General features: G+C 41.5%; 2 long non-coding RNA genes across 2 annotated transcripts in view; one reads left to right on the top strand and one right to left on the bottom strand.

Moving 5' to 3' along the window:
- Positions 1–1,216, bottom strand: part of LOC140689009 (uncharacterized) — a 37,642-nt gene extending 36,426 nt beyond the window's left edge. Inside the window, exon 1 of the long non-coding RNA XR_012063863.1 lies at positions 1,019–1,216. This is a non-coding gene — a long non-coding RNA (uncharacterized lncRNA). The remainder of the gene's footprint in view (positions 1–1,018) is intronic.
- Positions 1,217–8,702: 7,486 nt separating this feature from the next.
- Positions 8,703–15,211, top strand: LOC140688899 (uncharacterized). The gene is made up of 3 exons (XR_012063738.1): positions 8,703–8,809; positions 14,126–14,234; positions 14,682–15,211. It is a non-coding gene; the product is annotated as an uncharacterized lncRNA (long non-coding RNA).
- The last annotated feature ends 9,633 nt before the right edge of the window (positions 15,212–24,844 follow it).

Below are 24,844 nucleotides of genomic sequence, written 5' to 3'. Positions count from 1 at the left end.
AGGTAGTTTCATGTTTGTTGTTGAATATATGTAGGGGAAAGTGATTCTCCAAATAGAAAGTGTGGGCAGTGTTACACAGAAACCACAAGAGAATAGTGTGAATGAGGTACAGGCACGCCCGCTCGCCTGCACGTACACACACATCCACACACACACACAGAAGCTGCTGCCCCTTTCTCCAACACGTCAGCAGCTCTCATACTTAAAAAGAGTATCATTTCTTTCAAAATGCCAAAGGAAATCTTGTTTAATAAACTGATGACATAGAAGTAGGTTGGAAAAATGCCTCCCTTTAATGTCCCCATAAACTTTAGCTGTAGACTGCAATTTAAAACAAATCCTCCCTGCCATGGACCCGACAGAATAGGTGGGGGTGGGGGGAGCTCATCAGTGCCCAAGCAGCTCATGTGTTATTAGTGACCGCTGGGAGTAGATACAGTCATGGATCTGCACAGCTAAATGATTGTGCACTCGTGGCCTTATCTAATCCATTTGAAATACACCTGATATTTATCTAACTCCAATAGAAGTTGAAAGGATCTGCAAGTTCTCATGCCAGAGGACGAATCACACTTTTAGTAAACCACTGCCTCATGCCAGCTTATCCAGGCCTCCCCACTGTGGCCAGGAAAGGTGGCAAGAGGGACTCCATTCTCCCTCTCCCAGACCGTCCCCATTCCCTCAGAGTTCCCTAATAAACTCTCCCAAGCCACATCTTATTTTTATCCCTGTGCAGCCAGAGTTGATTACTGGCCCCATTAGAAAAATCCATCCTTCCTAGTCCATCTCAGAAATCATGTACAAGAGCTGGGGTTGCACTTGGAAGTAATTTGGTCACCAGCGAGCTGGCCCCTTTTGTTGAGAAATTCAAAGAGTTGCAACACCATGACTTTAACAAAGCCACAATTAGAGTGGCTTTCTTCCAGCACCATATGTAATCTGTTTCACCCCGAAAAAACGAAGTTGCTGTCTGTGCACACAATTTTAGCATTTCTGGTTTTTATGCCATCTTACTTACAAGAAACTCCCAGCTGTTATAATTTGTCTCATCCATCGCTCTCTTGTAGAACCGGCCTTTGTTCCTTTTTTTCAGTGCCAGGGACTTGCTGCGTTTCACCTGATGTGATTTGTCCAGGCATTAATAATGCATCTTCAAGATGCAAGATGCATGAATTCCTTTAGTAACAGATCTGCTGGCAGAGGGCTGTATTGTATTGTACAGCTTTGCAGCAAAAAAAGGGAAGACAAGGGGACAAAGGGAAGGTCATTAGCCTTAGAATTGAGGAGTATTGGTGATTTTAGAACATCACTCCCACCAGCTCTTGGTAAGGGCATGGTGAGGACTCTGAATATTAGACCAACAATTTCTTAAAAAAAAAAAAACTTTTGACAAATCTGCAATTTGTCCCTGTAAGGGAGAGAGAGTTGCATACACAGATGACAGTTCAGGAGTTCAGGGTATCTGGTTATTCTCACGTATCACTTGGTACACATCAAGGGAAATTGCCTATACATGGGTCCCTATTCCCCCTCTGTACCTCCAGGCACACTCCAGCTACCTTCCCAGTGGCCTTGATATAACTATTGTTATTGTTACTCATATGAATTTTTTATCACCTTGCATTTGTGAGGAGCTTGTATTTTCAAGCTGCTTTATAATCATTAATAAGTTATTTCTCACAATTATCCTGAAAAGTAGGACAGGGCTTTTTTCCCCTCAATGCTACAGTTAAGGGAAAAGAAGTACAGACAGGTTACAATGCAAGCTGCTCCCAGGGAGTGTGCTTTCCAAAGTTGGAATAAGGACACATTTAGAAGGCCAGCCCATCTCCTCAACCAAATAGCTACCTCTGGAATGGTAATGTGAACAATTTAAAGCAGAATGTGGGACCCAATTAGGAATAATCAGGCTCTTAGAGGACACAGCCATAAACTCCACAGGAAAATAACCCTGCTTCAGATGATCGGATTTTGAACTCAAGGCTAGCTATACCGGCTGGCTCCAGCATCCTAGATTTTCTTAAGAAACGATGAACTTACTACGTAATGTTGAAATTCAGAAGTTCAGCCACAGAAACAGTACCTTGTGCAGATGATCACTTAACTTCCTGTTTCTCTGAGGACCCCTGACAAGATTGTCGATATACAACCACACCACACTCTGCGTACGGTCATCACAGTAAGTTCCTCTGCCTCTATGCCCATTCTCACCACTGCCAGCACCACCGGCCCCCCAACAACAACAACGAAAATTCTCATTTAATCAATAACATTTGCTTTCAGGGCAGCTCTCCCTTACTGCTGTTGCATCTCTGTCTGGGTTACCATAGCAACTATTCTCAGAGCAGTGTGATACCCAGTTTATACATTTCAGCCCTGTCACATGACTGACTACCTGCTTCTACTTTAATCATTGCTGGAGGGAACACTCAAAAAGTGGCTGCTTCCTGCTTCCTGTTGCAGTCCACCAAACTGCCGGCATGGTTTTACATTTCTTCCCTCAACCCAGAAAACACATGTTAATTGTGCTGACTTCCAAAGCAGAGAAGGAGGAAGACTGGAGTGGTGGATGAGGGACTCCTAACTGCTAGAATTAGCAGAGCCTTCCAGGCCTTCACAGCTAAATTCTTCTTTTCCCCAATAGAGATGCTCTGAGATGTAGCAGACCTCTTTTTTAAGATCTTAATCGCAGAATAAAAGATGTTTTCAACCTCATCCACGTCTGAGATCCATCATCCAACGGCCCCATGACCTCCGAACACTCATCTCCGTTCATGTAGCCATTTTGTGGGCCCCCTGCAAGGCAAGGCCTGGAACTTGGGACTCTCAGGAGCCTCCCCTGTTACAGCTTCGAGGGGTCCGTTTAAATCACATTATAAACCTAATGAAACACAGCTAATGAAGCACAGATGTCCTATCAGATTTGGAGCCCTGACTCCCTGTAAAAGCCCAGTAAAAATAAATGAAAGGAGCCTTGTATCCATGGAAATGGGCAGCTCACATGTTAATCCTTCCCCCTCGCCCATTTATGAGTTCATTACCATCTCTAATTCCAGGGCTTCTGAAAGCATTTGTGGCTTCTGGGTCAGTCATTTCCTGGAAACTCATGATGGACTGGGCTTAAACATCATTGTCTTGGCCTCTTTGTTCACAGCCATGGGAAAGTAAGGAGACGTGTATTGTTTATCAGTTGCACAAGCTCCTGGTGACTTTTTTCTTTTTTGAGATGGTGACATGAATCTAGAGTTCTGTGTCCTCCTGGGACCTCTCATGGACCGACTTCCATGTCTGTTGAGAATAACATTAAGGAATTGGATCAGAGTGACCTGATACCAAAGCATTCATTCTCTGTCACAGCACCAATTATGCCCAACAATCATTCCTCCCTTAGATTAAGACATGAGCATTCCTTCATCAAACAGAGATGCTTTCTGCCATTACTACAGTAGCAACTACTATTTGACAACTTCATGAAAGAAAGTGACAAAAGTGGGGGAAATTTTGTTGGGAAATAGAGTCAGGCAGAATCCAGAGCTCAAGGCAATCCCTGCGGTAACAGGCATGGGCAGGACACTGAGGGAGAGCCGAGAAGCACACTGAGGGCATCAGCTGCCCAGTGGTCAAAAGATCAGTGAGAATAGAGGACATGCTGCAAAAAGAAGAAAAGGAATGCAGAGCATCTTTAAAAATAAAACTTGCTTCCCTCCCAGATTCAGAGTAAGATAAGAACAGCTTGATAGGAATAACTAAGTGGCTTCTTCGGGGTACAGAACAAGGGAGAAGAGGCCCTCTCTGCTCAGCCGTGTTTCTTCTTTTAGTTTTTTTGTAACTGAGTAACATTTATTCTCTCTCCTAAGATATTTGCTTACAGAAAAAAAAAAAGTTGATGTTGGAGCCAAAGTGTTTTCTCTCAGGGACATCCTTAGAGGACAACCCCCTACGTGCTTTATTTTTTAGATTTATAACTTTGAAATTTTAAATTTTCAAACATGTCTTCTGAAGGAAAGAGTACATATTCTTAATTTAAAAGTAAATATCCGAGTGTCAATAATATTATTAGAAAGGCTCTTTGTATGTCTCTGTCACTTAATCGGTCATGGAGTTGTTATAGATGAGGAAACTGAGGCACAATGCATTAGAGAGACATTTTGGGGGCCACGCATTGGTATAAGCAATAGAAAGAACCAAGGCTCTTCACAATACATCTCAGACCCGAAGTAAGAAAGCATTACAAGCCCTAGACACTTTTCCAAAACAATCAATTTTGTCCACCCTAATAGCTGAAAAGTGAATGCTTCATAAAAACGGTCCAAGAAATTAAAGCTTAGGCTTGTGATTATTACAGTGATTTGTCAGCGGTAGCATATGATTTTTGGAGGAGTACCAGCTGTATTAACAAGAGGATAAGAGCGCAGTTCATTTTTCATTTGCCTAATATAGAGATCCTTGCCTGCCTCACCAAAGAGCTAAGAAGAAGTGAAAAAGCATCAATGATGTAGCAACATAAGCGACTTCACAGGGAATGATTTAAGCCTTTCACTGCCCACTAACGTGAGAGATTTTTACAGCAGATTCATGTGATGAAGTAACTGTCTGAAGTGTCAGAAATGGAAGCAACCTTGAGCAAAAAAAAAAAAAAGTTGGGGGGGAGTTATGTGGGCAGCTAAGACCATTTACCTACTCTCTGCTGTCTAAACATAAGGACCTACATGTTGACAGGAAAGGTGTTGACAGAGCCAGCTGCTTATCATGATGAAGTGTTAGATGTGCTTCACGGATCAGCAATCTGTTGCTTCAGTACTCTCTTCTCCTGGTTAAGACAAAGCCTCCACATGTGAGCAGTAAACTCATTTCATAGACAAAGCTGGGCAGACAGCTGTCCTGGCCTTCTCTGGCTAGCACTGTGTTTCCTTTCTTGTCAACTATCTTCTTTCCTTCCTTGGCCTTTTATTCAACCCAACCCTGTCACACTTCAGTAACATGTTTCAGAAAGACTGGATTGGCTCAAATTCATAGAGCATCTCAAATATTTAAGATGCTTCAAACAGGTTCATTTTTCCTCCACAATTTTCGAAAGTGACATAAAGACCACGGCGTTCTTTCTAAGTAACTTTCACTAATTGTTGACATTGTAAATTGAGAGATTGCCAGTGCTTTTGATGGAGTACATGCTTTGAAGTGATGGAGTATTTTAAGTTTCAGAGGTCTAAGAATTAACTTTTGCTATCACCAACCATCCCGGCCAGGTCTGTGACATGGAAGAGACAAGCTAGAAGTAGAAACCCAGGGCCCTGTGTTACTATCTTTTCCTTATTAACACTCTCTCCTAAGTTAACAACAGTTGCAAAGCTTTTTCTTTGTGGCAAAAGTCTGCAAAGAAGGTAATATCTGGCACGTTGAAATAAAGTCCTTAGGAGTATATCCTAAGCTAACAGCTCTGCATTTTAACATAAACAGAGGAATGCAATTCCATTCTATGAAGAAAGTGTGTTTCAAAGCACTCTGGCATCTCTTTGCTCATGTGTGTCCTCAAGATCCCACGGAGGAAAGAATGCATTTTACAGATGAGTTAGCAGAGTTGTGTGGGACTCAGTGGCCCGAAAGAAAGCTGAGGGCAGAATCGGACTAGAATCCAGCTCTGCCACTGCCTATCCCCTGTTCTCTACTCTGTGCTGCCAATTTTTTTCTAAAATTGAACACTCAAAAAATAAATCAGTTTCATAATTTGACTCGTTGTGTCTACTTTTGGAAAAGCACAACTAATATACAATCAAGTATGTAAATAAAATAGCAGATTCCACAAAACCGTATCTTGAAAATGTAATGCTTTATTCTTGGATTAGGAATTTAATGATCTCTTGATCTACTCAAAAGTTGTAAATAAATTTTTACAATCAAGTAATTTTAATACTTTAACTGAATAATTTAAGCCCTTGTATCACCAAATGAGTCCTGGACCAGGGACTCTTAAGGTTTAGTCCTGACTCTAGGACTGGTTGCTCTCTGGGTATCAATTTTCCCCTTCATAGAATAAAGAGATTAAACCAATTTACTTCTTTAGGTTGAGATTTTATGAATTTGAAATCTTGCAGGATACTAGACTGTCTTCATAAACACTGTATCAATTCTGATCCTGCCTCGTTTTTCTCCACCAAGAAGAAACAAGCAGTGTTTTCTCCTCTACTCCCACCAAGCCTCCCCAGAGAATGAAGAGGGACAGTCAGGTTTAAGCAGAGGCTCACAGGCCTGTGGTTTTATCAGTTCTGAAGACCCAGAGGCCCCAAGGGGACACTGGCCAGAGCAGGACTGGAGAGGGACAGGTCCCAGAAAATGAGGGGAAATTCGCCCAGCCAGCTCCCCTCCCTCAGGGAGTCACTGTGCCCTTTCCCAAGGAGTCCACAGACTCCTCTCCGTCAGCAACCAGGTGACCTCTGGCCTCTATGCAAAGACTCTCCTTTTCGGTGGGGCAAAAAGCTATAAACAGAAAGCAGATCTACTCAGCTTTGTCCTAAGAAGAACAGCTTTCCAGAAACAAAGCCCAGAAATAAAGTATGCCCCATCACCTACCATTTCATAGGAATAATGAGTTTGTCACTAAAGATTGCTGGAACTCCTACACCTCTAAGAATACTACCTAATAGTCTGATGACGATGATGATGAAGATAGTGGTGGTAGTGGCATGGCTATATCAACAGATACCAACCAATATTCATATGACAAATCAACTAAGTATTTTACTAAGCAAAACTACTACAATATATTTGGCAAAACAATTACCTCCATTTTTACATCTGCCTAGATATATCTACTCTAAACCACTAGCTTGAGACTATCCCTAAGAAAAATACATATAAATATATTATTTTGCTCATTTCTTTCGAGCATTAATGTATTAACAAATTCACTGATCACTCTCTATATGCCAAGCGCTGTGTTAAGAATGAAAGAAAAGCCAGAAAGATACAGTTGTCAGCCCTCAGAGGCCACACTATCTAGGAGAACACCTGACACCAGCAGTGGTATAAGTGCTATGATAAAGATACCACAAAGTAGGAGGAGGGTATAGCTCAAGTGGTAGAGCACGTGCTTACCACACAAGAGGTCTGGGTTCCATCCCCAGTACTTCCTCCAAACATAAATAAATGAAAAAACCTAATTACCTCCCCATCATAGAAAATAAAGATACCACAAAATACAATGACAGCCTAGGAGAAGAAAACTTTGGTAGAGACTCATTTGCAAGAAAGAAAAACAAAAAATAATTTGCCGTTTAAAAGATAAACTAATTTTAACCTTATTCCTAGTAAATGATTTAAAGGAAAAAAGAAATCAGAAATTATAAGGAAAAGACCCTTAAAAATAACAAGGGCATTATTTTAGTTATTATTTATTTATCTGACACCTGGAAATACTCAGGTGTCAGAGTCTGGCATCTTTGGCATGGCAGGTGCGCCTAAGATATGTTATAATGTAGTCTTGAGATACTAAGGGAAACTTGAGTTTCAGTCATTCTGATTTCATTTACACAGGAACATTCTTATCTTTCTACAAGACACATATGCTTTATGTGAGTTGAAAATTGGCAGAACATTTACAGTATCTATAACATGTTCCATCGACTTTGAGTAGTCCAGTTCTGTGGTAGACCGGTGGAGGGTGTGGTGCCAAATGGACCCTACAAAGGAAAATGTGCTGATAACTCCAAACTTGCACATCTAGTCTTAAGCACTCCGTTGATGCTGCCATACCCAGACATCCGTGCCCCATCAACAACATGCGTCGGAGTGGTAATGGTGTTTGAGCACGGCATGTCATGGCTGGGATGGCACAGTGTTTCCAACCACATGCTGGGAAAGCTTGGCTGTTAAGGCTTTACTCATCATTCCACCTCAGTCCTGATGCCATGAAGACGCCCCCCATAGCCATCCTCTCCTAATGCCAATCATTCACTTTCCCTTCCTCCTGCCAAGTATGTCCTTTCTTCTACCCAGAAGGCAAGTGGTCCAGCCACTTTTTCTACTGAGGTCTAGGAACACGCACCCTCTAATGTTTCTTTTTTTCTTGCTTTTGTATTCTCCCTCTCATAGCTCTTCTTGTCTTCTTTTTCATCCCATTTTCCTTACACTTGTACCTTTCATCCATCCTCCCTCTTTCTTCTCATAATACTGCATCAAAGAATACATTATTTGTAGACCTATTCTCCATTCTTTATATCATCACATCACCTACTACCTGTACACATTCCCTGTTATAAGTAAGGAAGAGAATTTCTTTACGAGTTCATTTATTTATTCACTCAGAAACAACAACAAAATTAGCACCTACTACACAGCAGGGACTATTCTAGACAGTAGAAATAACATGGTAACCAAAAGACAAAGGCTCTCCTAAAGCTCACATCCAGGTGGGCAGGCAGACAATAAATAAGCAAACCGATAAAAAATAATAATAATTTTGATTATTTTTCTATTTATGTTTAGTTTAGTGTTTAGTTTTCTATTAATGCCATAACAAATTACCACACACTTAGAGGCTCAAACAACACAAATGTATTATCTCCCAGTTCTGTATGTCAGAAGCCAAATCTGAGTCTCACCCAGAAAGGGCTGCATTCCTTCCTGGAGGCTCTAGGGAAGGATCCAGTTCCTTGCTCATTCTAATTGTTGGCAGAATTCTGTTCCTTGTGGTTACAGAACTGAGGTCCCCATTTCCTTGCTGGCTGTTATCTGAGGGTCATTCCCAGCTCTAGGAACCACCTACATTCTTTGGCTGTTCCCCTTCCTCCATCTTCCAAGCCAACAAACACAGGTCAGGTCTCTCTCACACTCCGAATCCCTTGTCCTTCTTCTCTCCACTTTTAAGGACTCATGGAATTAGATTAGGCCCCTCTGGATAATCCAAGATAATTTCCCCCTCACATGGTCTGAAACTTTAATTACATCATGTTACCATGGAAGGTAACATATTCTCAAATTCTGGGGAGGAGGATGTGGGCATCTTTGGTGGGCAGGGGGCAATATTCTGCCTGCTATGGATGGTAATAGGTGATATGGGGAAACCCAAAAAGGTGATGTACAAAAGACGGCATGGAGAAAGGGGTGCAGGTCGGGGGCTAATTTAGATAGAGTCATTAGAGAAGGCCTCCCTGGGGAAATGGCATCTGTACTGGAAAAAACAGCTGTGTGACCACCTGGGGGCAGAGCATTGGAGTATATATTTAAATACACAGAAAAACACATACAAAACTGCATCATACTGTGCATGGCTATCTCTTGAGAAGAATGGAATTCAAGGGTAGGAGAAGATAACGGATTTCACTGATTACTCTGCATCTTTCTGTTTATTTGAATGTTTTGCTTGTGTAATTTTTTAAATTATTTATGTTTGTAAAAGACTTAGAAACAAAAAAGGAAAATATCTTTTCCTTGGGCCCCAAGGAAGCGAAGAGAGTTTAAGATTTAGGCACTGGTGAGAGTTAGACATACCCTGAATTTTGACACACACACTACAGAAAATAAAAATAAAAGCTGGGCTTGGATTCTGTGAAAGAATCCGTTCTAGAAATGAGTAATAAATCCATCTCCTTCCACTTCTGAGTCTTTAAGAAGGATGCATTTGCCAATCAGGCATTTTTACACATCAGCAACCTTGGAAACTTCTCCTGGCTGTAACCTCTTTACTTTGTTCTAAGTCCTAACTTGGTGCTCATTTGCTAAGTTCCCACCCAACCTACCACACACTGTTTCACGTGGTTTTCCATGGAGAACACTAAAAACTGCTGAGATGAAGATAAACAGAAGAAAAGTTACTTGAATGGGCTCTGTAATGTATCAGTCTGCCACAGCAAAAGGGAGACACTGCAGGAAACGCATTCCTAATACTCCAGAAATGAGGGAGAGATCCCAACAGGACACACAGAGGTTCTGATCAGTGAACTGAAGTAGGGGGACCACACAGAGTAGACATAAGAAGGACTCTCCCAAGGATACAGGAAAGCAGCCCTTCCAGCAATTTTGTTTCAAGATCCTGGGATGCAACTGCAGAAAACAGACTTCTTGGTGTCTGTGTGGGGATGGGTGGGTTTACACACACATGCACACACATGATAATCATAGTTACAACTCATTGGAAGCAAAGATATTACACTGAGAAGCAGTTAAAAAGTAACAGTGGCTACAGCTAGCAACCATGGAGTTCATATTTGTGTACTCATCACATGGCTTTTTTTCAGGCACCCTGCCTATCAAAGACAGGAATTCTTTGAGTCATTTGTTTGTAATAGTCTGGTAGACTCTTCTATTTGAACATCCCTTCGTCACCTCAAGAGTGACAAATCCAGAACTGAACACATTCTTGTCTGCTCACAAGTATTTTCTCCTCCCAGCCCTTCCTTCCTCAGATAGGAACACCCTCTTTTCCTCATCACTCAGGCTTGAGAAGTTAGGGTCATTCTTAACTCATTCGTCACCTTCAACTAGTCATCCCCCTCAGATCCTTTTTGGCAGCAGGTGAAGTATAAATCGTACACATATACAGACAATATTTAATCAGCCACCAAATATATCATCAATGGTTATGTCAATCTTTTCCTCTCCGTTCGCGCTGTCATTCCCCGGGTTGAGGATTTTATCCCAGAAACATTTATCTGAAACATTTTCTCAGGAGCTTCTCCACCCACTGCCTATCACCCCAATCCAACCTTCCTGTATTTCTCTAGCTGGTGGGCACAGACGCAGCCATCACCATCCTGCAGCCAAATTATGCTTCTGAGCCCCTTGCACGTGTGGCGAGGGGTTCAAAGGCAGGGAGCAGGGCTTTCACAAGGCATCACTTCCCGATTCCTTCTGATGTCTCAGGACTGTGTAGACACATCCCACATACATTGGTCCTCCGCTCCTGGGTCTGCATGGCCGCCTCCTCTCAAACGCAGAGGTGAAGGGAACACCTTCCTCCGCAGACCCTGGTGTTGGGCCCCGAGATCTCCAGCACCTGAGGCTTCTGAGCACTACAGCTGCAGGGCTAGTTCCCTCCTACTGCCCTTCCTCCCAGGAGAGGTGGCCGAGCAGGACTGAGAGCTGACCATCTGTCCCCTGCAGCTCGGAGACAAAGGGAAGTGCCAAACCAGACAAAACCACACTCACCACAGCAGGGCGAGAACAACGCAGACCTATGCTGTCTGTGCTCCTGCAGTGAGTCCAAATACTTTCTCCCAGCTCTAAAGGGACAAAGAAAGAAAAAGAGAGAGGGAGGGGGTGGGGGGAGGAAGGTATGAAGGAAGGAAGAAAAGCAGAGAGGGAGGGAGGGAAAAAGAAAGAAAATCAGCAGTGCCCAGCAGCACAGCTCTGACCACATACAAGAGCCTACATTCCCAAATTAACCTTTACTTTCTAATTTATTTCTTTTTGCAACAAATATTTTTCAAGCATCTACTTTGCACCAAGCACTAAACAGAACAGACAGGAGCACTGGCCTCCAGGAGTTTAAGTTCTGGTGTGGGAAAGAAATGATTAAAAACAAAAAATCAACAAAAGTAAGCAAAGTCATGTCAGGCAGTGGTAAGTCTATGAAGAAATGAAATGACACTCTCCTTATGTGTGTGTCTGTGTTTAAATTTCCTCTTTTTATAAGGACACCAGTGATACAAGATTAGGCTTCCCCCTTGCTCCAGCTCAATCTCATCTTAACTAATCATATCTGCAATGACTCTATTTCCAAATACGTCACATTCTGAGATGCTGGGGGCTAGAGCTTTAATTTGGGGTGACAGAATTCAACCCACAGCAATGTTTCTAAAAGGGGGGGTCCATTCAGGTTGGGTGGGGGACAAGATTTACCCATGACAATCTGACCAACTCCTATAGAGCAGGGCTGAGTCTTCTCTGTCTCCCCACATCACGTAACCAATGGATGAAAACTTGTTGATGGTTGATTAATGGTACATTTTACACTAAAGTTAAAAAATGTGCGTGTTATTGTGTTGAGGTAGTTTGGGATTTGTTTGTGTGCCAGCAACAGATCTCATGCTTAGCAGATAGGAAGGTCTTAAATCGTTTTGGGGTCTGATATGATTAGTAACTGTTCCCGGAGACCATGTGGAAAGAAAAAAAAAAAAATAGCTGGCATCTAACAAGGAGCCAGCCCCCTTTGTCTGGCCGCCTGCATCCCAGAGGCTCAGACGCGGCTGGCAGAGGTCACATTTGTTGAAGATCAGGGAAGAGATCACGGTGAAAGTACAGTGGCAAGAATGCATCCAGCCAGGCCTCAAGGCAGCTCAATCTCCTCGCCCAGCCTGGGGACACAGCTGCCCTGTGCAACCTCAGAGGGGCAAATTCCCCCACATCAGAGAAGCAGCCCTGGGCCGATAAACGGAAACCTGGCCAGCAAGGAAGTAGCTGGTCTTGGCAAACAAAAAACAATGCCCCAGGCAAAAACAAAGCAAGAGGGAGCCTGAAAAGAGCTTCATTCTGAGGAACCACTCCTTCCCTAAACTAATTTTTTAATCCAATATAAAATTCAATGCCTATTCAGAAAATATGAGACGGCAAATTCCTTCAATCTAAATTCTTTGTGATCAGAAATTCCTAGAAAGTTTTTCCTTTCCCTTCCAACAGTTTGCTCCAGTAGGATAATCCATGCCGTGGCTGGCTATTTTGCTACCCAATGTTCTTTTTTAGTGTAACACAGACAATCACCAGCTCTTGTGTAATTTCATGAGGATTTGTGTTACACAGAATTGTTTTTAAGTGTCATTTATTGTCTCCTTATGTTTTCATCTCATGAAATGAAGTATTCATGACAAGCTACTTTTCATTGTTGAAAATTATATTTATGTACACATGTAAATATAGCAATCTCTTATGAAATATATGCTTAATTCATTTATTAGTTTCCCACTGTGTAAGAACTCATGAGCCTGAAATTAGCTGTGAATAATGCGGCTTCTACTAAGAATAGTAATTCTACAGATACAGACAAAACAAGGTCAGGTGAAATTTTCAGAGAAAAAAATAGTTATAGTTAGGTCAGAGCGTCTAAAACAGAAAATGTATCATTCTTACCATGACAAAAGTAGCTAGGACTGATTATGGACTTTCTACTATGTGATAGGCCATGTTAAGTGTTTTGTACCTACCTTATCTCAAATCATTTCGACTCCATAAAAAAATTATTGCTTAGGATCACTGTGTGACTTGCCCATGATCACAACTGTTACTAGTGAGAACTGGGACTCAGACTCTAGTTTGTCTAACCCCAAACCCTATGCTTGGTTGAATATACTACATAGATAAAAATAGAGGAAAAAAATTAACCATTAAAACATTAGTCAAAGATTAAACACTATAGGAAAAATACCACTAGTACACTCTTTTAGAGAGTTGTTTAGAAAAAGAACTTCCTGTTGTAAAAAACAGGAAGCAATGTTCCAGAGGGTAAATTGAGGCATAGAATTTGTAGCTACAGCTTTTCCAAACTTACTTCAAAACACAGTTGCATCAAAAATATCATTTTGCACTATTTCTGAACACAAGTTCTAGAAGCACTGGAGACTTACAATGATAAAAATTACATGATAACATTTTATGCATCATTATTGAATACAACATTAGGTTAGTGATGCTATTCTAAGAAGAACTAGTCATGCTGGGCTAAATTTTCTAAGAATGCAATTTAAGCCCACAGTAAGGTATGTTATAAAATGAATGGAATACTGTGGTTCAAATACAGCCCTCCGAATGGTCCATCTGTGGACCTTATCTCACCGTTTCTCATTAAACAGTGATTTCATTTCTCTACATCATCACAAGCTCTGCTCCTGGGCCGTCGTTCAGCTGCCTGGTTAGTCTCACAACACATGCAAATATGAATTAAAGGTGGCCGGCCACACTGCAAGACAGAGGAGAGTTTACTGATACCCTTCCCAGTGTGAAGCACGGGGCCCCAGCTATCACAGACGGGAAAAAGAAATTGGTGGTCCCAGCAGGCCTCCTGTTTATTACCCCCTGAGGCCTCCTTTGGAGCATGGCAGTCACACACATGCATACGCACACACGTACACACAGACACATCCACACACGCTCACACACGTGGATCTAAACCAATTCACCTGCCCTCTTCATTCCACAGGCTGTAAGGTTAAAGATGTGTTTGGATGCTATGAAAATGAAATCCCAGAGCCTTTACAGATACCTTGTCCCTGACTCTCACTGCTCCCCAGTAAGACACGTAAAAGACGGTATGTTTTCCTCATTAGACGTGTAGGGAAATTGAAGTGTGAAATGTAATAATTTGTCCAGAGCTGGGAGGAGAATCAAAGACAGAAAACAGAAGTGGAATTTTTCTGCCTTCTGACCTCCTATAATACGCAGTTTGCCCCTTCGTACAGCCTGCCTTAGTTTTTACAATATGGTCTGGTTATTTGTTAACTCATCTTTCCTCCCTTACATAACAATTAGCTCCTCAGGGTGAGGGAGGATTTCTGGTTTGTTTTTGTGTTCTCACCACAACGTAGTACTCTCCAGGGAAAGTGTGGGAACTCCATCTGTGGCTATAGACTGGAATAAGAGAAGAAACAAATAGAGAAGTTGAGTGGATCTGGGCAGCTCTGGCAACAGTGGCTGTCAGCCGGGGCAATGGCTGGTCACTAATGACTTTTCTTTATGGTGCACATGTCTTCCACCAGATCTGTTTACTGCTAGTCATCGTGAATGGAGGCCAGAGAGCACAGAAAGAGAGAAAATACACTCCATGGTGGTTATAAAGGAGTAGTGAGAGTTGAGGATGAGGGGCCTGAGATGAGAAGCATTAGACTCTGTCTACCTCATGTGAGGTGTCAGGTGGCTCCTGGAAGCACTCATCCTTTCAGTTCCTGGGTGTCCTGCAGCCCTAAATACTCATTACAAAAATGACGTCAGTCTAAAGGAAACCTCATGAGAGTCACACATCCACTGGCTGAGATCAGCCCCACCTTGGCCCAGGGAGCCATCTGAACCAGTCTTGAATTATCCCAAAAGTAGTCAAAGTCTACAGGTGTTTATCATTCTATGCTGAAGACAAAGACTGCAAATATCAGCTGCCAGCCATCTCAGACCTTTCAGCCCAGTAAAGCCATGACTACAACCTGAGTCAACACCACCAGGAGCAGAAGAATATCCCAGAGGAGCCCAATAACCCACAGAATCATAATAATAAAATGGCAGCTGGTTCAAGCCACTAAGTTTTGGAGTGCTTTGTTTCATAGCAAAGATAACCAGAACACTGAGCCTAATGCCAAAACTGAGACAAGAGTTTTCAAAGGAAGGGGGCAGTGTCTTGTCGGGACGGGTGAGTACATGTGCACACAGAATTACTTGGATTATTAGAGGTAGCATGTAGGCTAAGGTAACTATTCTTAGATGGCCCCCCAGTGAATCACACCTCCAGTATTCATGACCTTATACAGTCCCTTCCACAGTGAATGTGTGACCAATGCGTGAAGACAGAGTGTGGGAAAATCATTTGGTGTGTCTTCCAAAGTTATTATGTCATAAGAAACCTTGCAGTTTCCTCTGCAAGGAGCCATCCACTGTGCAATAAGCCTAACCACTCTGAGAGTGCCACACGAAGGAGAGGTCCCATGGAAAGAGAGAAAGATGCCACGTCAGCCCTCCACTCTGTCAGACCTCCCGGCTGGGGTAGCCAGCATGGGAGTGAAGAAGCCACTGGGGTCCTCCGGCCCAGGAGAACCTTCAGATGACTCCAACTTCAACTGATCAACTGATCTATCACATGAGACACCCCAAGACACTGCAAGAACCCTTCCGCTGAGCCCAGCCAACCTGCAGAAGTTGGAGAGATAATGCAAAATTGTTCTCAGGCCAGTAAGTTCTGGGTTGGTTTCTTGTGCAGCAATAGGTAACTGAAAAATTAGGTTTGTACAATGTAAATACCTCAGACCTTCTGGTTCTTTCATGCACAAACAACTTTTTCTACTGGCGACAAATAAAATATCTGATATAGAGTCTCCCTATGACCAAAATATCAAAGCAGATTGTTCCTTTACAGGGTCATAGGAAGAAAAAAGGTGGTTGCAATGACATTCTATCATGTATCAAAAGAACTTCTGACATCTGTAAGCTATTTCTAGCATAGCAATGAAAATGGGGCAACTAGATATTTAGGTTAAAGAACCAAGTGGTCCAATATGACTTGGAGCTACATGGACATGGCAGAGCTGGCACTAGGTGAGGATGCAATCATTAGGCCTTAGACTCCAAGTGCTCACTATGGCCCACTTATAAGAAATTTCCCCCAGATGCCCCTCAGGTTACAGACCTAGCAATTCGTGCACATCAAAGAAGTTCTTAAATTATGTAGAAGACTAGATTATACTGAAAGTTGAACTAAAGGAGCAGCTATGGAAAAACAGCTTCTAGGTGGTATAAGGAAAGGAAGTAAGCTTAGGAGCCATGGCCAACAGTGCAGGAAATGGGGTCATTGGCCTCCATGGGACTCTCCAGCCCAGAAGAGCTCCCCCTCCAGCCAAGCCTTGGTTGTCACATACCGTTACTCAGGTGCATGAGTCTTCCCTCACCGACATCCATGCATCCTCAATTTTCTCATACATTTCTGACATCAGGGGTACATATCCACCCTAGCTAAGTGCACTACTATACATGGTTCAATTCTGTAGCTTTGCATAGTATTACAGTTTGAAGGTGGGCTCTGGGGTCACACTGACCTGAGACTGAAACTCTGCTCTGTGACTTGTAAGCTTTGAGAATGTGGATAAGTTATCTCAATTCCCTGAGCCTCAGTTTACCCACTGGTCACACTGGGACAATAATAATGGTGCCTACATAATGGGATGACTGAGACTATTTAACGCATGAAAAGTGATTAAACACTGAACATGCTCAAATATCAGGGACTATATTATTCCTGAGAAATGGTGTATGGTTTCCTTTTCTCCTTTTTCCTCCTAGGATTTGCACATACAGAACTAAAACTGAAGGAGACAGAGACCCTCTTCAGGCTAATTCCCTACAGGATTGTTAGCCACGGTCTGGAAAAGATTTATTTATCTTGCAAGTACTTCATCCCAACTCTGTGAAGGCAACTTTCCCTTCCTCCCTCTTCCCATCCACCCTCGGCCTCCTGAGGGGTAACAAGAGGCAAAGAGAGTGGGAGGACTGGCCACCAGCATAAGTGAGATCCTGGGGTAGAGAACCAAGGAGGAGATGAGGGGCACAGGAGAGGATCCCAGGAAAGATGGGGGAGTGGGGAGAGAGGGGCAAATGAGAAAAAAGTTCCTCTGCCCTATAGTTAGAGAGCTAGACTGGAGACTACTTCCACAATGCAAATGCTTGGAGGCAAAAGTGGTGGAACAGAGTATACAAGCCACCCAAATCTCTAGCTCCCTTTAAAGACTCCAAAATAGTCTGGAATATATTATTTAAATCCCAAATACAAGACATCTTGGGTCTTAGAGTGGGTGCTTGGCTGGCTAACAGCAAAACCACGGCCATATTGTCCATGCCTAACACATGGGGACAGCACACTGCTATGTTTTCTACATAGCGTAAAACACAAAACAGAAAAAATCATTTTCAGACCACAGATCCTACCTAAGTTGGAGGAGGGAAGGGAAATACACTCATTGACCTTACTTGCCCCAGAAAAGCCACACATTCCTGACACACTTTCTTTTCTAAGCTTCTGGGGCCTAGTTAAAGCCAGCAGCACTATCAGAAGCCAACTTCTCATTCCCACTCCAGCCGGTTGTTCTCAGTCATTCCTACCTCCCAACCTCAGGCCACTCATGCCCGGGGACATCCTGCACCGCCAGGAACTGTACAGAAGTTGCGGGCACAGGCTCCTCCTCAGCTGTTAGCCTTTGCAGGTCATGGTTGTCTTGAACATGTTCCATGGCTTCTCTCTGCTAACTCAGGGCCTCCAGAGTTGTGGGTTTTAACCAGTGTATTAGTCAGCTCAGCTGCCATAACAAAATGCCACAGGCTGGGTGGCTTAGACTATAGAAGTTTATTTTCTTACAGTTGCCGAGGCTGGAAGTCCCAGATCAAGGTGCCAGCTGCTTCAGTTCCTACTGAAAACTCTCTTTCTGGCTCGTAGAAGGCTCCTTCTCACTGTGTCCTCATATGTCAGAGAGAAATCTCTCTCTCTTCCTCTTCTTATAAAATCACAATCGTATCAGATTAGGGCCCCACCATTACAACCTAATTTAACCTTAATTACCTCTTACAGACCGTATCTCCAGATCCAGTGACCCAACATATCAATTTCGGGGGCACACAAACAGTCAGTTCATGACACCCAGGTTGGTTGAATGTTTGTCAGTCTTTCTCTAGGCCTTTTTTCCTGCCTTTCCCACAATATTTCCATGCTTCCTTGCCCCTCCAAGGTGCTAGGTCCTTCACCACCAAAAAAGCAAAGGGAAAAGTTGAAGAGTGTTTATCAATAAACTTAAACTCCTCACACTGGGACAATGGTTTGACATCACCAAGCACTTCCACATTTTGTTTCAGTTGACTTCCTCAACAGGTGCTGTTAGTCGCTTTTTCTGGATGAAGAAACTAAAAACAAGAGAGGTTGAATGCCTTGTCCAAGTTTACACAGTCAGCAAGTAGAACAGAACTCAGGCTACATCTGGTGGAGACCAACATCCAGATAATCCACAAAATTCTCTACCTCCCTTTCCATCAAGGCCTCCACTGCCAAGGTTCAATGCCTCCTCATTTCTTGCCAGGGCAATTGGCATGGCATCCTCACTCATCTTCCTGGCTCCTGTGCCCGTTCCCCGGCAACTGCCTGCCTGAACACATTCTAATTATAGTTGTGGCATTTGTCTACTTAAAAACTGAGAAGCAGTGGCATGACAGCAACAAGTACATATGATGCCCAGATATAAGTTCCTAAATACCATTCACCAATAAAAGGAACCAGGGTCCTTCAGAGAAATGGCTGATTCTAGGGCTGAGACAGGGAAGATACAGTATGAGCCTGGTGTACCTTGTAATGCTAGAAACAAGGAAGTGCTCAAAACATATACACAAATTTCACAGAACTGGAACAAAATATTTTTAAATTTGTATGAAAACACAAAAGACCCCAAACAGCCAAAATAATCTTGAGAAAGAAGAATGTAGTTGAAAGAATCACGCTCCCTGACTTCAGACTATACTATAAAGCCACAGTAATCAAAACAACATGGTACTTGCACAAATAAATAGACACATAGATCAATGGAAAGGGATAGAAAGCCCAGAAATAAGCCCACATACTTAGGTCAATTAATCTATGACAAAAGAGGCAAGAATATATAATGGAGAAAAGACAGTTCCTTCAATAAGTGATACTGGGAAAACTGGACAGCCACATGTAAAAGAATGAAATTTGAACATTCTCTAACACCATATACAAAAATAAACTCAAAGTGGATTAAAGACCTACATGTAAGATTGGATACTATAAAATACCTAATGGAAAACAGGCAGGCCACTCTTTGACATAAATTGTAGCAATATTTTTTGGATCTGTCTCCTAGAGTAATGCAAATGAAAGCAAAAATAAATAAATGAGATCTAATTAAACTTAAAAGCTTTTGTACAGCAAAGGAAACCATAAACAAAATTAAAAGACAACCTATGGAATGGGAGAAAATATCTGCAAATGATGCAATTGACAAGGGATTAATTTCCAAAATATACAAACAGCTCATACAGCTCAATATATTAAAAAAAAAAAAGTAACCCAATCAAAAAGGAGCAGAAGACTTAAAGAGACATTTCTCCAAAGAAGACATCCAGCCAAAGAAGACATCCAGATGGCCAACAAGCACATGAAAAGATGCTCAACATCACTAATTATTAGAGAAATGCAAATCAAAACCACAATGAGGTGTCACCTCATAAGAATCAGAATGGCCATTATTGAAAAGTCTATGAATAATAAATGTTGTAGAAAGTCTGGAGGAAAGGGAACCCTCCTATACTATTGGTGGGAATGTAAATTGGTGCAACCACTATGGAGAACAGTGTGGAGATTCCTTAAATAACTAAAAATAGACTTACCATATGATCCAGCAATCCCAGTCCTGGGCATATATCCAGAAAAAAACTCTTAACTTGAAAAGACATGCACTCCAATGTTCATAGTAGCTTTACTCACAATAGCAAGATGTGGAAACAACCTAAATGTCCATCAATAGATGAATGGATAAAGAAGATGTGGTGTATATATACAATGGAATGCTACTCAGCCATAAAAAGAATGAAATAATGCTATTTAAAGCAACATGAATGGACCTAGAGATTATCATATTAAGTTAAGTAAGTCAGACAGAGAAAAAGAAATATCATAGGATATCACTTATATGTGGAATCTAAAAAATAATACAAGTGAACTTATTTACAAAACAGAAATACACTCACAGACACAGAAAACAAACTTATGGTAACCAAAAGGGAAACGGGGGGAAGGAATTTGGGATTAACAGATATACACTACTATATATAAAATAGATAAACAGTAAGGACCTCCTGTATAGCACAGGTAACTATATGTATCTTGTATTAATCTACAATGGAAAAGAATCTGAATACATATATATGTATATATGTATATATGTATGTATAACTGAATCACTTTCCTGTATACCTGAAACACTGTACGTCAACTAAACTTCAAAAAAAAAAATTAAAACACATGCACAGAGGCACACACCCACAATGATGGAGACATATCAAAACAACACAGAAATATCCTGAAAGAATTTCCAATGGAAAAAGCTAGAATAACTCAGGAAACAAAATAAATAACAATAGTACCAAATAGTACCAAAAACTACCCAAAGAATTAATAAATATCCATGAGTCCATAGTGATATAAATAAATAACTGAACAAATAAATGGCGGAGAAGGGACCAATCTTCTTTACAGAGGAATTCCAAATAATAAATGTAAAAGTAATGAGAGAAATAGAAAGTTACCATTAGAACACGGCAGTAATCCACTGCTGCAGGCAAGATCCACTGATAAATACTAAAATTAGAAAGTGAAATATTAAGAAGAAACAAGATATTTGTATAGCCTCAAATATCTTTTTATATTAATTATTTAGTACTTCCTGTGGTGGTTTTACAATATATCTACAAATTATTTAGTATGACTTTCTCCAGGAAGTGAAGCTTATATCCCTTCCTTCCGAATGTGGACTAGATTTAGTAGCTTAAGTATAAAGAATGGTGTCTTAGTCAGCCTGGTTTGCTAAAACAGAGTATCACAGAGTAGATGGCATATAAACAACAGAAATTTATTTCTCACAGTTCTAGAGGCTGAGAAGTCCAAGTAGCTGGCAGATTTGGTGTCTGAAGAGACCCTGTTCCCTGGTTCATAAATGTCATGTTTTTTCTGTGTCCTCACACAGCAGAATGGGCTAGAGAGCTCTCTGAAATCTCTTTTTATAAGGGCACTAATTTCACTCATGTGGGCTCTATCCTCAAGACCTAATCACAGCTCAAAGGCCCCACCTCTTCATACCATCACCTTGTGGGTTAGAAGTTCAATGTATGAATTTGGGGGAAACACAAACATCCAGTCCATAAAAAAAAAAATGGAGTATGAAAAGGGGAAAATGGGAACGTTGCAGAGGAGTGATCAACAGACACACCTTAATTACATGGTCAAGATTGAGATCACCAGTAATAAGTCATGTTAGTCTCATGTGTCCTTTGATATGATGCACTGAGAGGACACTTCACTTCTGGGATTCTTCCCCCAAAATCTATTCATCACAGTCTATTTATGAGAAAATATTAGACGAACCCAAATAGAGGGACATTCTACAAATGCCTGACCCACACGATCCTGGAGTGTCACAGTCATGAAAACAAGGAAAGATAGAGGAACTGTCACAAATTGGAGGAAAGTAAGATGTAATAACTAAACACAGTGTGAGATCCTGAATTCAGTCCTAGAACAAAATAGACATAAGTGAAGAAACTGATTAAATGTAAATAAAACCCATTTTTTTAAATAAACAAGCAAACAACCTTCCAGTGCCTAAACAGCAAAGCACAAATATTCCTGAGCTGGAAACACGAGACCCTCTGAATGTAACTCAGATGCCTCTTCTGCCTCTCTTGCCACCTCGCACTTTCTTCTACTCTTCAACCAAACCAAACCGGGTGAGTGGGCTCAGCCACCTGCATCTTCCTGCCTCTTCTCTAATTTCACCCTCTGCCTGGTATGTCTTCTCCCCTCTGCTTCATGTACCTACTCACCTGTTTATCTGATAATTGTCTTTTTTAAAGCTCAGTCCAAGAATTTCTTCCTCGATGAATTTTTTTCCAACCATCCCTGCATCCTAGTGGTCAGTCTTTCCTCCCCCTCACTTTCTCAGTGACACCAGGAATCCCACAGCTATTTTATCAGCATCTATAATATTTTAGTACATTTCTTTCAATGACTGTATCTTCCTTTGCTAGATAAAAAAATTCTTGAGGGAAGCCTGATCGTATTCATCTTTTATAGCCTTGGAGTTTAGCGCATACTTTATACATATTGAATGAATGAATGAATAAATAAATGAATGAATTAATGAGTGAAAGAGATATGAACCCATACTAGAAATCTATTGGCTAGAATGATGGATGTGTAAATTCATCTCAGCTATGCAGACACATTTGAAGAAAATTTTCACTCAAAATTTCCAAATGCTTTGTAGGAATACGTAAAGCAATTCTTAAAACACTTCTAGAGGTCAGCAGATATCCTGGTGGAAAGCCGAGGCCTTCCACAAATGAGCCCATGTCATGGAGGACCCAGGCCCTGGAGCTCTCCTCTGCACAATTCTCATTCCCAGTTACTCTGTCAGATCAATTAAAATAGCCCCACACAGAGCCATATGCATCCTCATTTAAATGCATGGCCTTTATTTCAGTCAAATCTGTACCTTGAAGTTATATACCTTTCAAAACTCTCCCAAGTCAACTGGGCTGCTTCCTGTCACGCTTGCAGAATGAAAACTTGTTTTCCATGGTATCTTTCACCAAAATTCTCCAAAAAAAATTTTAGTTCACTATCATTTACCAGGACATCTTCCTGAATTTTTATTCTTTCTCCCAGGATAGTGTCTGAAGTTAAGCAAGAGTTCTCCAAGCATGAAGATCATTAAGTATGGGCTGGACTGGAGAGAAGATAAGATTCTCTGATATGATCATAATCAGCATATTTATCTATTTAGTATCTACTGCATCCACACATACACAGCATTCTGATAAAATTATGGCAGATGTACAAAGGTTTAACACATTGTCTCTACCACAGGAGGAAGAGAGATCTAGAGATGGAGACCACCCATATCCCTTTAAAAAATGGCTAGTACTACAAAAACAAAAATGGTTAAACCTCTGCTTCAAAGGTCCCCAACTCTTCCTTCTCAGGGGATGCTAAACAAAAAAGCCAGGTCCCAAAGCATCATCTTGACGGAGTAAATAAAACATCAACTACAAAAGACCCTGCCTCTGACCAGGACTCAGAACTTAAAAGGTGTCCCCCAGCCCCAGTGTATCCATCAAAAAAGAACTGACTTCCCACGCCATTTCTTTCCCCTTGTCTCTGAAATAAGGAGCTTTTCTCTCGTTGGCTAATTTCTTCCTAGAACGTAGGCAGAGGAGAGGATGACTGATTACTATCTGTCCAACTACTTTATCTAACTCAGGAGGGAAAAATTTAATAAGCCAGAACAACCTTCCAGTTGGGTCCATCCATTTGGGTTGATTCTGTTCCTGTAGTAACCATCACAAAGTTATCTTTTGACTCATGAAGTCTTGAAGCAACACACGATCACCGTCTGAATCTTCAATATTATTATGACTCCAACATCTCTTTTCCAAATAGAGGGGAAAAAAAACACATGTGAAAAAGGAACTTTTCCCATGCAAGAATTCCTTTTCATCTCTGTCTCCAAGTTTCAATAGTGGCAAGGAGAATTTTAAGGAAAATTCGACAACTTTGATAAATAAGCACTGTAGAAATTGAGAGAAGGGAAGTTTAAAGAGAACTGAGCTCTGAAGAACAAACATACTTAAAATAGTGCTGAAGTGAACAGATATTCCAGGCAGACAGAGCAAAGGCATAGGCAGGAATGCTTATGGTGAGTTCAGGGTATTCCTAGATTCACTGAAGCAGGGACTACCTGTAGGGGCAATGGGAGATGTCAAATGGGAAAGGTCTGCAGTGCCAGAAAAGAGATTTTCCTCCGTAATGTTGAGGTGGGAACCGTTTATGATCTGTGTTTAGAGGATGTATATGGGGGAGGAATATCTTAGGAAGCAGAAGTATACTGGCTGGATTAGAGAAGACCCTGGAGGCCAGAAGAAAGTAGTAGAGACCTTATCTTAACAGCAGTTTGAATAGAAAGAAAGGGATATATGAGAAGATGCTCGTGAAGGCAAAGTTAACAGGACTTAAGGACAGACTAGGCATGGAGGGGAAAGGAGACAAGGTGACTCTCAAAGTACCCAAAAGAATAGCCATGCAACCTAAAGAGAAGATTCAAGACTCTGGAGCCAACTGCCTGGGTTGGAATTCTGTCTCTCACACTTAGTAACTGTGTGACTTTTGGGAAATTACTCGGCCTTCCTGTGCCTCAGTTTCATCACCTGTAACACAAGGATGATATCAGCATCTACCTCATAAAGTGGTTGTGATATTAAATGAGTTGAAATATGCAAAAGTATTTAGCATAGTACCTGGCACCCAGAAAACTGTAGTACATTTAGTTGCTGTTGTAGGTGCTGTAGTTGGTACAGAAACATCAAGACTATTAGCAATAGGGATAAAAAC

Source organism: Vicugna pacos, chromosome 24, assembly GCF_048564905.1.
Source record: "Vicugna pacos chromosome 24, VicPac4, whole genome shotgun sequence".
NCBI classification, from domain to species: domain Eukaryota; kingdom Metazoa; phylum Chordata; class Mammalia; order Artiodactyla; family Camelidae; genus Vicugna; species Vicugna pacos.
Note: the sequence above shows the minus strand (reverse complement) of the source record. Positions and strands in the feature narration are given on the sequence as shown.